Here is a 16,505-nt window from a genome sequence, read left to right on the forward strand (position 1 = left end):
TAGCACCTAAATCAAATATTTGTTGTATTGCATGAGTTAATACATGTGAAGGACTCGGGGAGGGCCTGGCATCTAGTAAAGGCTCAAGAATGACAGTTATAGTTATTTTTATATTATTGTTTTAATAATAATTATAATGGTAATTAATTGTTGTAATTACTAATTTTTAAAAAAAAATTTTAACGTTTATTTATTTTTGGGACAGAGAGAGACAGAGCATGAACGGGGAAGGGGCAGAGAGAGAGGGAGACACAGAATCGGAAGCAGGCTCCAGGCTCTGAGCCATCAGCCCAGAGCCTGACGCGGGGCTCGAACTCACGCTCCGCGAGATCGTGACCTGAGCTGAAGTCGGACACTTAACCGACTGAGCCACCCAGGCGCCCCAATGTAATTACAAATTATTGTAATAATGAAGAAGACTCAGTCTAATGGCAAGACCTAAATGTAAGCATATAAATATGGACTTCCTGTGGTTGTTTTGGAAGTTTCTAGTGTTTTTTCAAACCTCATTTGCCTCTATAATATCACTACATGAGTAACAAGTCTGGTACAGATCTGACCGAGCATTGGACATCTCAGAGACTTTAAACCAAACCAGTAAAATAAGATCTTGCCTGACCTCTTCTTCCCCTTCACTCATTTCCAGAGAAAGCTTGGAAATACTTCTTTCTGGAGAAGGCCCAAGTTTCCAGCTGAGTCTATCCTGGATCACTTTTTGACTACCTTAAAGTGAGCCTGATTATCAGGTTAAACTCTGAACATAATTTGTTTATCTGTTCCTTTTATTTATTTTTTATTTTTTATTTTTTTGGTGGGGAGAGAAGTGTAATCTATGAAATGGATAATTATAAAACTAACAAGCATTTCCATAATCCTTTGAACCAGACACTCTTGCAAGCACTTTCCATGTATTGTTGTTTAATTCTCACAATAACAGTTATTATCCCCAATTTACTGATGAGGAAGTTGAGGCACAGAGACATTAAGCAATTCACCCAAAGTCACACAGTTAACCAGGATTTGAAACCAGTCAATGCTCTTAAGCACAACAATATACTGGTGCTTATACTACTCTATTCCCACCTACATAATAAATTTTGCATTAGCCAAAACTTCTAGTGTTTTAAGGCCAGAAGCCTTAGGAGCTCCTGAGTGGGAAAAAAAAAGCATTTGTTTTGTCCTATTCAACAAAGTTTAACTGTGCAGTTCCTACAACTAAGGTTACCATACATCTAACTTACCCAGGACAGTCCCAGTTTGCACCTGTTGTCCTGGTGACAAAATAAACAGCACTCCCTTTCACTTTCAGTGGCATCCTTCTGAATAATTTAAATTATATGTCTGGTCTCTAACTTAATATGTCTGAAAATGGGAAATGAATCTGTGTGTATATGTGTGTCTATGTTTCCCTTCAGATTTTGAATTATTTTGCTTTTTTTTATTTTGCTTTTGTTTTGTTTTTTGAGAGAGAAAGAGTGAGCATGAGCAGAAGAGAGGCAGAGGGAGAGGGGAAGAGAGAATCTCCATACCCAGTGGAGAACCCAACACAGGGCTAGATCTCACCACTGTAAGATCATGACCTGACCCAAAATCAAGAGTCAGATCTTTAACCAACCGAGCCACCCAGGAGCCCCTCGAATTCTTTACATTTAAAATGCTTTTTTAACATTTTTTTGAACTTTTTTTCATGAATTTGTCTCGCACAGATTTCTTCATTTAAAACTAAAGCATCCATCTTCGTTGTCCCCTGGCAATAGGGGTAGGGGGTATGAGGAGTAATGGGCCTTTCCACCCATGACACAAAGTGTTGGCAATATGTCTAATTAGAACTCAGTTACTTTCCTATTTTTCTGCTTAGTTCATGAATTGTTGTTGAAGTTACTTTTATAAAAGTATTTGAATGCATCCTTTACCAAACACTATTAATCACTTTCAATTTGTCTCAATCTCCACATTGACGTATTCACTCATCTGATTATTAAGTAAGAGAAAAGCATCCTCTTCTGATGCATGAAATTTTCAGGGGTGGCTTCAAAGTTTTCATGCATTTTGGGGGTATATATAAAGTAACAAGTAATGGGTTTTATTTCCCCCAGTGAATTTTCATTGCTTCTTGTTCTGGTTTAGTTGTCCTTGATGCTGCTTTGTTTTATGACTTCCTCCATCCTCTCTTAATCCAAAAATAAATAAATAATATTCACAATTATACCTCTTTTATATGCCTTCTGGGTATCTACCCGCCACTTCTCATTGTTTTAAAAACAGAGTGAGTCTCCTGTTACAGATTAGAAGGAGATATCTGACTAGAACGCCCTTCTTGTCTTCTCCCTCTGGTAAAATCTTACCTATCCTTCCAAGCCCAAATTAAATATCTTCTCTTCTGTGAACCCTCTAGCCAGAATTAATTGCTACCCCCTCTGTGATACTGCAGTTTTGTTCATTCTGTATTATGATTTTATCCTCATCTGTCACCTCCATCAGTTGCAAGCTTACTCAGAGCAAGGACTATATCTTACTCGTTTTTATATCTCTCCCTTGGCCTTAACACAAGGTCCGGAATATATATATTAAAAAATGCTTGATAATGAATAATACTTTATAGCACACAAAATTATCTCACATATATTATCTCATCTTAGGTCTATAGCAATATTATGTAGTATAAGATTATGAATTTCTGCACTTCATAGATGAAGAAACTGAGATCGATAAAGGATATGGAGAGAGGCTGTAAACCAGTCTATATGTTTCTAACTAATTAGATTTATACAAATTATACATGACCTAGTTTTCCAGGGCTTCAAAATCAATAACTTCGATTTAAGAACTATTTGATTTGACAACTTTTTCTAGTGTCCAGAGAAGACTTCTGAATTTTTTTTTCTGTTTTGAGTTTATAGTAACAAAGTTATCAGATTTGCTATAAAGTTCACCATGGCAGCTTCACTTGACACAAACTATAAGGACACACTATATACACAAGTCAAGAAAGACAGGCCTTGAAATTATATTTCCCAAGTAGATTTCCATGAATTTTAGAATGGCCTCCAGAATTGAATGGCTTCCACAGAGCAGACCTTGGCCAATGTTCATGATGCCAGCCTACCAAGAAAATTTCCATGCAACAACAGACCACAGACAGCTAAGGCAACATGGGTAAGACTGCTCTCAGACCACTGAAAAGTTGTCTAAGCTCCCTTTGCAGTGGTCCCATCCTTTTCCTCTTAAATCACTCATTTACTTTTCTCTCTAAGGAGGTGGGGATGCAAGAAAAGACATTGACATAATTTACACTTGACTCCTGAACAAGAAATAATGTGAGCTTACCAAATTTTCTGAATTTAATTACTAAATTTACTAAATATATATAACATACATATTAGATATGTATTAGATACATATAATTAGATATAAAGATAGTATATATATTTCCTTCTCCATTCATTACTAAAATCATTTTTAGTCCAGAAACACAAAATAAATTAAGTATATAAGCAAAGGGAACAGAATCAGCAAGTTGAGCCTAAGCTACAGTGTACCATGGTCAGACTGAAATAAGACAAGTCAGGAGTGTTTGTTCTTTTAGCCAGTATTTACTGAGCACCTGCTATGTACCAGGCATGGTGCTACATGTTAGAGAGTTAGTACGAGATGAAATTGACATGGTTCCTGACTTCACAGAGCTTCTACTCTCACAGGAAAGCAGACTTTGAACACTTACCTGCAGTAAAGTCTAAGTGCTACTATTCAAAATGTCCACAGAAGCCTGAGGAAGAGATATTTAAGCTCAGACTAGTGGATAGATATGTTACATAGATAAGGGAGGGTCAGGAAGATAGGGAAATGAGAATGTGCTTTTCAGGTGGAGAAAGATAAGGACACTAATGAGAGCCTACTGCCACATACTCTCTCTGATTAAGAAACACTAAATCTGGCTGTTTGAGTAACCACAAGAAATTAAGAATATAGGGAGAGAGTCAAAGCTCGAAGGGGTAGATAGAATATAAATCCTGGAGTACCTTAAGTCATGTTAAGGAGTTAGGGCTTTAGAACATTCAAAACAATGGTATACCAGTGAAGTGAGAGGAGTGCTGACATGATAGACCATTCATTGACTGCTGGATGAAAAAAGGATTGGAGGAGGCAAGATTGGTGGTAAGGAAACCATTAGGGAGCTATTACAAAGTCCCAGTGTAATAGATTGCAAAAATGGCTATGAAATATTCCTCTCCCTCTATCCACAACCTTTGGCAGTGTCTTGCCACAGTGAGTCAGGGGCTCTGGATGACATTAACAAATACAGCTCAAAGGCCTGAAAAATACTTGTACATCGGGGCTTCTTGTCTTTTACTGCACTTAGAATACTGAGACCACCACGTGGATGAGCTAGCCTGCTGAAGAATGAAAAGCCACATATGGAAAAGAATCCAGCACCCTGGTCAAAAGCCATACAGCCATGAGCTGACAGCCTGTCCATCACCATATATGTAAGTAAGGCCATGGTAGGTCATTAAGCCACCAGCGATCTCAGCAGATCACAGACACAAGAGTAAGCCCAGCAGAGCTTAGCCAAACTTGTCCAGACCTAAAAAACTACACAGCTGGCACACATAATTGTGAGTAAAGTAAAATGATTTCTATTTTAAGTCACTATGTTATGGGAAATTTTGTATTGTGCAGCAAACACTAACTTATACACTTGGCAAGAGATGATTCTGGCCTGAACTAGAAGGTTAGTGGTGAGGACCAGCAGAAGATCATCGGATCAGGAGATATTTGGGTGTTTTGATCAAAAGAACCCCATTATGTATGGCTTGACCAATAGGTAGATAGTGGGTCCTACTAGCTGAACTAGAGGACAGTAAAGGAGAAAAAAAATATAGGGAGGAAGATGGCAAGTACAGTTGAGAATGTGTAGAACTTCAGGTGATTCCAACAGGCCAACAGATAGATGGTTGGAGAACACTCAAGAGAGATCCAGGCTGCAGATACAGATTTAAGATTTGTTGGTATAGAGATTCTGGTATAGAAGTCATGATAAACTTTCCTGAGCAGAATGAGGAGAGTGAGAAGCCTAAGGGGCTCTGGTAATTACTATGTCATTTTGGACAAGTTACTCAACATTTCTGAGCATGTTTTACTACCTGTAAAATGATGTAATGTTAACTGACTTACTGAGCTATAATAAAGATTATATAAAATTTATTCGGTTTCAATCATCTGACACACAGTAAGGAATTAAAAACTGCTGATTACCATCCCCATCACTTACAACTAAACTGCACAACAATGTATTCGAGTCAGTTTTGTTCCCTGCTTTTAGTTCTTGAATATTTGAGGATTAGTGGTGAGTTTCAATCATGGGCAATAAGAATACTAAATCCTCCACTCTTCTTTTGAAATCTTTAACAATGTTTCTTAAGTTACATGCATCAGAATTACCTGTGATTATTAAATATGCAAATTCCTTAGCTCCACCCTTGACCTTCTGAACCAGAAAGTCTAGAGGATGCAAACAGGATCCTACATTTTTAATAAGCTCCCAAAGTGATTCTATACACACACTCCAAAGGTTCACAACCCAACCCTTCCCTGTGGCCCTTTATGAATAATCAAAAGACAAGCAGAACTGGCTGAAGTTTATTCGATATCCTATGAAATTTACACACAAATGGCTACTTCCTTTTTTTTAATATGAAATTTATTGTCAAATGGTTTCCATAAACACCCAGTGCTCATCCCAACAGGTCCCCTCCTCAATGCCCATCACCCACCTTCCCCTCCCTCCCACCCCCATCAACCCTCAGTTTATTCTCAGTTTTTAAGAGTCTCTTGTGGTTTGCCTCCCTCCCTCTCTAATCGTCTCCCACAACTCTACCCCCACTACTACCACCATCACAGGTAAAACTCTGCAAATACTCCCCCTGCCTGTGAGTTTGACTGGTCTTTCTTGAAATGGAAATCCTTGGCTTCTTCCTGAACCATTTTGTTGTATTTCTGAAGTACAGTCTGACCCATCCCACCATCCCAAAGCATCCCTTTCAGAGCAGCATACTTGATCTCCTATTGAAGTTCCAACTCATCACTCAGGCAGCTCTGCATGGTTTAATACGCAGTTACATACATTACATGGTTTTAGACTCATGAAATCGGTTGCTGACTAAGAATAAATATTGTCTTACAGCTGTTAGAAAGGTTCAAATACTTTAAACTGAATGCAGGAAGAAAATAGGTCCAATCTGTTCTGTTCTGCAAAATGTCAATAGAGACTGTTAAGCAGGCACGTCTGATACTTTTCTTTTTGCACAAATTACAGGGTAGAATAGAAACCAGAATAGCATGAATAGAAAGTCATATTTCAGGAGAATAAAGGCAGTGGCAAATCAATGAGCTGAACCTGCACAGGTAGCTACTTGTCATGAGTGTCTGAAGCTAAGTCCATCTGAAGAGAGGAGGAAGCACTTCAAGACAGAGGTCTCTAATCACAGGGCACTGTTCTAGGCACATGTTTTTCTTTTTTTTTTTTTTAATATGAAATTTATTGTCAAATTGGTTTCCATACAACATCCAGTGCTCATCCCAACAGTCTAGGCACATGTTTCTATGAACTTGCTCGTTCATAACACTTGGAATCAAAAATGCAGGGCCCAAAAATAAACTGTATTCGTCTTTCTGAGAGCAATTTGCCTATTTCTTAGCAGCTGCAGCAGAAGGGAGAAGATAAGCTAGGGAGCCACACACATGTTCTAAAATAGCATTAAAGGCCTATGATTAAAATACCTTTAAATCTGTTCAATAACACATTCCAGCTCAAAGCACTTCTCCTTCCCAGCTCTCTCTCTGTCTCAACCCCCGCCTGCAGAGAGCCTGTGTAATTGCCGAATCACTGATGTTTGAAACAAAGAAAAGATAATCCTTCTCTGAATAAAATCATTAAGAGAGTGAAGAAAGCCCAATCTCCGTGCTCCTATCATGAGATTGGGTTTTAATATTTCTGCTGGTACATTGTGAAATACTTATTTTTAAATAATACGTTAGCAGCAGGCTGTTGATTTATTCCCGTTTGAATATTCAGCCCCCACACACCCATGTTAAAGCACATCCTGTGTCCTTAACATACTTCAGCCCAAATAATAATCACAGATGGAGTGTGCTGCTCACCCCAAGAGCACTGTGCACCACTCTGTTTCTACCTTCATGTGTAGAAAGTCTTTGGTCTTAAATTTTTTTTTATTCCAGAAGAAATCAATGTATATGCATATTGTTCTCAATCAGAAGAGGGTGCTCCTCAAAATGAAAAGATAGCGTGTGTCTCCCTATGCCTGTGGTCTGCTTTGATTCCACAAGCGCTAAACGTCATGGTCACTGATGGTAAGTCCCGTTGTGCACAATTGCTGGTAGCAGTTGACACTAGGCAACTCAAGGAATCTATTGAGAGCCACAGTTTCAATCTCAAGAGAACTTTGATAGGCCAGGTGAGGAAAGGGAGATTGCTTATGTCACTCCTTCTTTTTTTTAATTTTTTTTAACGTTTATTTATTTTTGAGACAGAGAGAGACAGCGTGAATGGGGAAGGGTCAGAGAGAGAGGGAGACACAGAATCCGAAACAGGCTCCAGGCTCTGAGCAGTCAGCACAGAGCCCGACACGGGGCTCGAACTCACAGACTGCGAGATCGTGACCTGAGCTGAAGTCAGACGCCCAGCCCACTGAGCCACCCAGGCTCCCCGTATGTCACTTCTTCTTTTGATAATTTCCTTCTCCTTCATGCCTAACTAGATCTAGTTGAAATGAAGTTTTCAGGAGTTTCTGATGGCTGGGGATCTCAAAATCTGAGGATTAAAGAGGAAAAATTATTCTCTAATCACTGTAAATTAAATTAAACTCATTCCAATATAATTCAATTAACCCTTTCTCTGATCAAGACACTACTCAGTGAATGATTCAAATACAATATATTCTACAAGCTTTTTTCATTAAGCCTTACTAATAATTGCTTTACAATGAAGTAAAAAAAATATTAACCCCATTTTAAATACTATAGGAATTCTGAGGCTCAGAAACTTTAAGTAAACTTACATAAAATCAAGAAGCTAGTAACAAAATAATTCTGAAACCACTATTCTTATTACTGTAAAGGTGTGTTGGAAGAAAGACTAGTTCTAGGGCAATGTCTTAGTCCGTTTGGCAGCTATAACAAAATGCCATAGACTAGCTGGCTTACAAATGACAGAAATTTATTTCTCACAATTCTGGAAATTGGGAAATCCAAGATAAAGGTGTCAGCAGATTCGGTGTCTGGCGAGAACCCAGTTTCTGGTTCATTTCTGGTTGGTAGCCATGACCTCACATGGAGGGGAGATGAGGGATCTTGTCTCTTTTTTTATACAGGCACTAATGTCATTCACTTGGGATCTGCTCTCATAACCTAATTATCTCCTAAAGTCTCCACCTCTTAATGCCTTAATACCTTGTGGGGTTGAGGTTTTAACATACGGATTTTGGGAGGACATAAACATTCAGTCCATTACAGGCAAGATGTATAGATTAAATGAGATACTTGATGCTATAGCTAGAGGTGAAGGTTCACTGGATTCTTAAGTAGCAGGTATACCTAGAAATAATCTAAGTAGAAAAAAAAATTGCTAAGCCTTCAAATAACCTCTATCTCTATATTCAACTAGAAGTTGAAACTGTACCAATTCTTGAGAATCCAAATTGTAATGATTTTAGTGCAAAATTGTATGTCATTTCTAGATTTTACAGATATTACAGTAAATGTAGCTGAACATATAGCTGGAGGTTTGTACTGCAAATTTGAGCAGTATTGTGGAGGTATCCAAGTACCTACCACGCCCTTCCCCCCACCCCACTACCCTGTGAGGAAAGCAATAGCAGGTAATGTCTTCTATTAAAGTTGTCATGTTTTTACCATGTGACCTTGCTATACTGGTCATAACTCAACCAGGATGCCCACAGCTAGAATTCACAGATGCCCTTTTCTCAGTGGATGACAAAATACATCACAAGAATTGCTATTGGGTCCTGGAATAGTTGTTGAATCTTGGGAAATGTTCCAATTTTCCATAAAGCTAACTTAATTGTAAAATTTGGAAAGCAGTTTTCTATGCTTCCTCATTTCTCCATGAATTCTCAAACTAAATCCCAACTACCTGAAGAAGATAATTCACCAGAGCCTAACTAGCAATATTCATCAATATTACCATAGTTTTTAGCCACAAATAGGGAGAACTATTTTACTTGCTTTTAAAGTCATTGCAGACACATCCACTAACCATCAAAAAAATGCAAAATTAAAACCACAACAAAGTATCATCTTATACCTGTCAGAATGGCTATTATCAAAAAGACAAGTGTTGGTGAGAATGTGCAAAAAAGAGAACCCTCTTGATGGATTGGAATGTAAATTGGGCAGTCACCATAGAAAACAACATAGAGGGTCCTCAAAAATTAAAAATAGAACTACCATACAATCTAGCAATTCCACTGAATGTTTATCCAAAAAAATGAACACCAATCAAAAAGATATATGTACCCATATGTTCACTGCAGCATTATTTACAATAGCCAGGATATAAAAGCAACCTAAATGGGGTGCCAGGGTGGCTCAGTTGGTTAAACTTCCAACTTCGGCTCAGGTAATGATCTCAAGGCTCGTGCGTTCGAGCCCCACGTCGGGCTCTGTGCTGAGAGCTCAGAGCCTGGAGACTGGTCAGATTCTCTCTCTCTCTCTCTCTCTCTCTCTCTCTCTCTCTCTCTCCCTCCCTCCCTCCCTCCCCTGCTCATGCTCTCTCTCTCTCCTTCAAAAGTAAACATTAAAAATATTTTTTTTAAATAAGTAAATAAATAAAAGCAACCTAAGTGTCCCTCAATAGATGGACATCCATCAGTGGATGAATGGATAAAGATGTGGTATATATATAATAGGACTATTACTCTGTCATCAAAATAATGAAATCTTGCCATTCATGACAACATGGATAAACCCAGAGAGTATTATACTAAGTGAAATAAATCAAATAGAGAAAGACAAATATCATATGATTCTACTTGCATGTGGAATCTAAAAAACAAAACAAATAAACAAAATAGAAACAGACTCATAAATACAGAGAACAAACTGGTGGTTACCAGAAGAAAAGGGAGTGGAATGATGAGCTAAAAAGATAAAGGGGATTAAGCAGTACGAACTTCTAGTTATAAAATACATAAGTCAAGGGGATATAAAGTGCAGCATAAGGAATATAGTAAATAGCATTGTAATAACTTTGTATGGTGACAGATGGTAACTAGACTTATCCAGGTGATCTTTTTGTAATGTATGTAAATGTTGAATCACTGTGTTGTACACCTGAAAGAAATATAATGTTGTATGTCAATTATACTTTAATAAAACAAAACAAAAAAGAGTTTCTTGAATTCTCTAATAAAAAAATAACAAAGAAAGAAATCCAGCTAGCCTTGACCAAAACAAACAAACAAACAAACAAACAAACAAAAAACCCTCCTTAAAAATAGCTTAGCAACTTTATATGCTCTATAAATCTATCATAAATGATCAATAAAATAAAATTTTCCATAACATAGTAAAGTCCTTAGAACAAGTGGGCTTTTAATTTGCTCGCTGTGTGACCTATAATAAATCAACTTATATTTAATTTTGTTTCTGATTCCAGACATGTTACCTTGGACAAGTTACTTTGCCTGACCTGTCTGATCCTAAATGTTCTCACCTTTTAAATGGGCATAAAATTAAAAATAAATAGTAAATAAATGGGCATAAAATTGGTTCTTATTTCATAGAATTATTGTGGAATAAAAAGAGACAATACCTGCCAAGCATTAAATACAATTCTTAGAACATAGTTAATTTTTTTTTTCCTTTTGTTCTTCTTAGTCTCCAGTCCTGGCTACTTAACAAGTATAACCACTGCAATGACAAATATATCTCACTGAAGTTTGCAGTCTAAGACATAATAAAAAGGTCCCCTTTCCCTGAATTCTTCAATACTCAGCCCCGCCCCAGGTCTCCACATTTCTAGAGTTGCAGGCCCTCACATGAGGAAAGGTGTGCATGTAAAGGCACAGTCTTAAAGAAAGTTCCTTCCCAATTCCCCCCACAGGGGCAGGGGCTTATCTACTCAAGAGTTGAGGCAAGAAGAAGCAAGGTTATGGTCTTCCCACAACGTGTACAAAATGTCCTAACAATAAATAAAAACCCAGATGCTCTTGGCTGCCATTTCCACCCAAGGGACATGGTCAGACATAGCTAATAAAACTCTGGCTGACAGGCTGTCAGAGGATCATTTATTTTCATTCTCTGCACATAAAAGAAAGCACTTTTGAACCTATGAAACATGCCAATATGCACATTAAAATACATTCTTCCCCATTAGAAGTTTGACTTTCAAAGCAACGTAAAGGTCGTGTATCAAAATTAAGCAGGTGCAAAGAATCTCAAGACATCAACAATTCAATGTTAGAAACTTGAAATGGTTCAATGAAATGAAATATCCATATTTTATTCACCAGGTGAAAAATATTTTTGACTCATCACAGAAAATGGATGACTGACAAGCTAACAAGTTAAGCCTGAGACTTCAAGAAGCAACTCAAATTACATTGAATTATAAGTGATATGAAATAAAAAGCCACAAGTGCTAGAAAGCAGATGGAGGGGGGGGAAATTTAGCCAATTCCTCAATGCGATAGAAACATCTTCCTGGTGATGCTTAAATAAGGTGCAGAGTAAGAAAATCTGTACAGACTTCTGAGTTAGAAATTGGGCAAATTTTTTTTGGCCTGTTAAAATGTGATAGGGTGATTTAAAATTAGTAATCTAATACCAAAGGAAATGAAAGATACTTCTCCACACACTCTTCCTCCCTAAAAATAAAAGTCCATTAGACCTTTTTGTTTACTGCCAAGAAGATAATTAAACATTTTTTGTTCTGTTAAAGGCCAAAAATATTGATAGGCTATGGTGGAGTATAGAACTACTTTGAAGAAATAGTTCAATAGTTGGAAGCCATTATGGCCTTTATGTTAAAAGATCTAGTCTACTGATCTCATTCAAATACCTATAAGAGCCAGGTCAGTAATAATATAACAATAAGTAATAAGCAATGATAAATAAAGTAATAACACCTACAAAGTACTTATTATGTACTAGTGATGGTTCTAAGTGCAACACATACACTTATGAGATAGGTGTCTTTTATTTATGTTCAATTTAAAGATGAAAACCTGAAATGTAGAAAGGTTACATGATTTGACCAAGCCACATAGTTAGTGAGTGGTGGAGCTTAGATTCAAACTCGAACAAACTTGTTCTAGAGGTTGTGCACTTAAACCAAAAATATAAGAGAAGGAATAGGGAAAGAATGAGAACACAGATGTTCAGTTTTATTGTTGGGAACAAAAAGGCAGGATGGAGACTTTAGATAATTGGAGAACAAACCTATCTGTGAGTCAAATTCAATCCTTGTCTCGCTGGTTTGCAGAATTAGGCCTGAAGAAGATAAGGACTACATTGCCCAGAGTAGGACACAGTGGAAGCTATAGCCTTGAGCATTGATCAGCGTAGTCTTTCAAAGCCTCATAGTAGCTTGATTCCTAGAGACTGGGCAGTTGGATGAAGGTGGGGTTCTGTGGAGTGTCATACACTGGCTTACTTGTTCATAACACCTCAAAAAGGACAGGATCTGAGTCATTGACAGCTACTTGAGTTCCGATGGAAATGGAGGAGGCAAATAGAGCCATGGGCAAAGTTCCTGGAACACTTAGCTCTTGAGAGGAGATGTTACCTGCAGAGCCAGACACTTTCAAAAATATATTATGGAATCAGAAAAAAAGCAATAGCAATCTGTGATAGATCAGAGAGCCAGGGATTGCTCTTATTTTTCCTGGACTGTGCAAATCACAAGGTTTGGAATAGCCCAAGAGATAGGGCAGGACCTGAAAAAAATGAGTGACATTAGAATTAATCCTTGGAAAATGAGAGCAAGAAAAAGTTCCAGGAGGGCAAGACCTGTCTGCCTTCTTTTCCAAGACTATCCCCAGAATTGAGCACATGTCTGGCATATGCAGAATAAATAAACCAGATTTTCACTTTATCCAGAAAAAAAAAAAGGCTCCATGGTATTTCTTCCATCTCAGGTTTTGGAGCAACTCTTACTCTATTCATTGTTGATTTATAGATTCTTTTTAAGCTGAAAGGGACTTCCACAATTATTCTTATATTTTATAGATGACGAAACTATGACCCAAGAAACCAGCCAATTAGTGGGAGAGCTAGGACTAAGGACTCATCCAATCCTTCCTCACTCTAACAATATATCTACTTACTTACCTTCCAAAAATTCTTATAGTCTCAAAATAAAACTTCTGTTAAGAATAAAACATTTCAGACAATTACTATCTTTTGCATTATAGGTTTTGCACTCAGTCATGCTATTGTGCTCATGCAAAAGTAATTTCTGCTTCATATAGATGGCCTTTGTGGCCTCACCACCAACTTTCACACACCCAATTTACTTCTATCCAGAACACGTCCTACTTGGAGCTCAACCTCTCCTCCCCACGGAGACTTTCTTAACAATTCCTTTATTGAAACTTTATCCATTTACAACTGGGAGCCACTATTTGGCAATGGGCCCTTCCCACATTCAAAGAGGCAATTAGGGTCATTCACACTAAATTGGGTCAAGTGAAACATCTTCTCTATAATAGATAATTCATCCAGTCACTTTTATTTGCCTCTGAATCATTAAAGCAGACATTTCGAAGCGCAAGTCTCTTACCAATAATTTCTAGTGAGTCAGTGTTTTGTTTATTTTTAACTCAAGTTGGAAGAGCTAATCTTTCTTTTCTTTATTACCCTCTTAGGGTTTTGTCCTATTCTTACTCAGAGGTATGAGAAATAATCCTTCCCCAGTTAGTTTTGAAGAAAACCACTGGAGATGAGAAGGAAGTCACAGAATGCTAAACAGGCTAAAGCCACAGGATGCCAAACACAAGATTACAGTTAGAAGGGATGTCAACATCATTGAGACATAAGGTATCCCTCATTTTTTCTACACACTCCCAACAATAAATATCTGGCATCCATCCACAGACAAAAGTGCCTTTGAGGGAGCTGTGGGATCCAGCACCATACACCAAGGGACTCGGAAGGAATCTCATCCATCCATGCATCAGGCAATAGGCAGACAGACCTTGGTCCCATGTGTGGACACTCAGTAGCAAGGAACTTGTTCTAGTCTCTCTTGGCCCACAGTCTGGGAGGCCCAGAGAAAAATGACTTTTAGACAATTACTCATGGATGACAGAGCATTTCTGGAAGTCCAGATTTCCAGAGAAGTTCCAGCACTTTGTCAGAGCAAAAAGACACAAGTTTGGATGCAGTGGAGTGGGTAAGAAAAACAATTTTACTTTACTTGTGTCACCTATGTCCCAAGGTGGTATGGCTTAGGGCCAAGAAATATCTTCATCAGCCTGTCATTTATCTTGCAATGGAAAGGGAGAGTATGTGAGAACCCAACTTCCCCAGCAATGTGGGAGGCTATAAAAGGAGCTCATTTCTCTCTTGCCCCATCCTCAGAACTAAATCAGGTGCTCCATAACCAGGGAGCAGAAAGAGTCTGGTAGATGAGAATATCAAAGTAACTTCAGCTATCATTTAGAGTAAAAATGGGGAGCTACTGGCAGGTTCTGAGCACAGTAATGGCATAAATGCTAAGAAGAAACAAAGAGCAGGCAAGAGAACAAGAAGAGAGGACAGTTAAGAAGCTACTGAAATAATCTCCAGGTAATAGCTATAAACAGCTGTTTATAATGACAGTGGTGGAGATGGTAAGAAATGGTAGATTCTGGGTATTCTTTGGAGGTAATCCCAAGAGGTAATGCTGAATGATTACATGTGGAATATAAGAGAAGACAATTTCAAAAAACCAACTCCAAGTCTTTGGGATGCAGCAACTGCAATGATGAATAAATCATTGATCAAGGTCAAGAAAACTAGGGAAGAAGCTTTGAGGCAAAGATCAGGTGCTCAGCTTTGGATATGTTACATTTAAAATGATTATTAGATTTTATAAATTGAAAACTCAAGTAGGTAGTTAGAAATATGAGCCTAGATTTAGAGCAAATGTCCAGGATACAGTTCTATATCATTTATTCATCAGTACACAGATTGTGCTTAAAACCATGAGATTTGAGAAGACCACGAGTGCCTAGAGACAGGAACATTCACATGTAAGCTCTAGGGCACTTCTGTGTGAAGGGTTTGGGAAGATGAGGAAAAACTAGCAAAAGAAACTGAGATAAGGGAAAAACCAAAAGAGTACAGCATCCTGTAGGTCAAGAGAAAAAGGAGCTTCCAGAAGGAGAGAGTAATCAATGGTATCAATGTTATAGATACATTAATAAGATGAATGCTATGAAGTTACCATTGATTATAGAAACCTAAAAATCATTGATAGAGTTTGAGTAGAATGATGGAGAAAAAAAATCTAATTGAATTGGACTCAAGAGAGAGTGGGAGGAGAGTAATTGAGGATATAAAATACAGAGTACTATTTCAAAGAGTTTTTCCCTAAGGGAAAAAAGAAAAAATAGTCAGTAGTTTGAGACTGAAGGGGGTTAGGAGAAAGGTTTTTATAATCTAACAAACTAACTATGTGTATATTGGTAAAGGCATTGGACTGCACTTATATGGAAATTACAATTTTCCTTGAAAATTGCAGGCTAATTTTTATCTCATTCCTCTTGAATAGCTATGTTTAAAACTGGCATGTATTTTGTTAACAAGAAGACAAAGTTGTAGAATCAAACAATTCAACTTGGGGATACAGAGTAGTGTTAATAATTCTAATTGGATCCAATCCTCAATTAGATATTTCCTTCAATATTTTGAGTGTGAAAAATTCTTATCGATGCCCTTCATTATTACAGATTCCTGAATATTTTTAACTTTTAGTACTAGAGTGGATGTAAACACCATACCACATAAAACTGGGAAGACAAGCATGGGATGAAAGGTTAATACATCTAACAGCACGAACACATGTACTGAAACTGTTACAGAATTCACTGAGACATTAATGTATTGCTAGTCAGTAACTTCTATATTTTTCATGTTCACTTTTATAAGTAAATAATTTGGGACTTGTATCAAAAATGGCTATGAATTAATTTTAATTATATTGAGGTGTAAGAATAGAATTGAATTTAAAACCATTATGGTACACAGGTTTTCCCAGCACATGAATGGTATGCAACAGAATTTACGAATCATCTTGGTAAAAATAAATGGGATTCTCAGTTTCGAATTTGACTGGCTCCTGTGAAATGTTTCTTAGAAATGTGCATATCAATGTGGTATGTGGCATACACCAATGGTTGTTTGCCAAAATTATCTTCCCTTTGCCTTTACTGCCAGAAACCTCAAATTTTAGCTACCAAAATACATACAGCATCTCAGAA

The 16,505-nt window shown here is 37.5% G+C and overlaps 1 long non-coding RNA gene across 1 annotated transcript in view; it reads left to right on the forward strand.

The window, feature by feature from the left end:
* The first annotated feature begins 324 nt into the window (after positions 1 to 324).
* The window catches only part of LOC122228124, a 40,853-nt gene continuing 24,672 nt past the window's right edge, over positions 325 to 16,505 (forward strand). The window contains exons 1-2 of the long non-coding RNA XR_006206436.1: positions 325 to 444; positions 4,361 to 4,487. This is a non-coding gene — a long non-coding RNA (uncharacterized LOC122228124). The remainder of the gene's footprint in view (positions 445 to 4,360; positions 4,488 to 16,505) is intronic.

This window comes from Panthera leo, chromosome C1, assembly GCF_018350215.1.
Source record: "Panthera leo isolate Ple1 chromosome C1, P.leo_Ple1_pat1.1, whole genome shotgun sequence".
Taxonomy (NCBI): Eukaryota; Metazoa; Chordata; class Mammalia; order Carnivora; family Felidae; genus Panthera; species Panthera leo.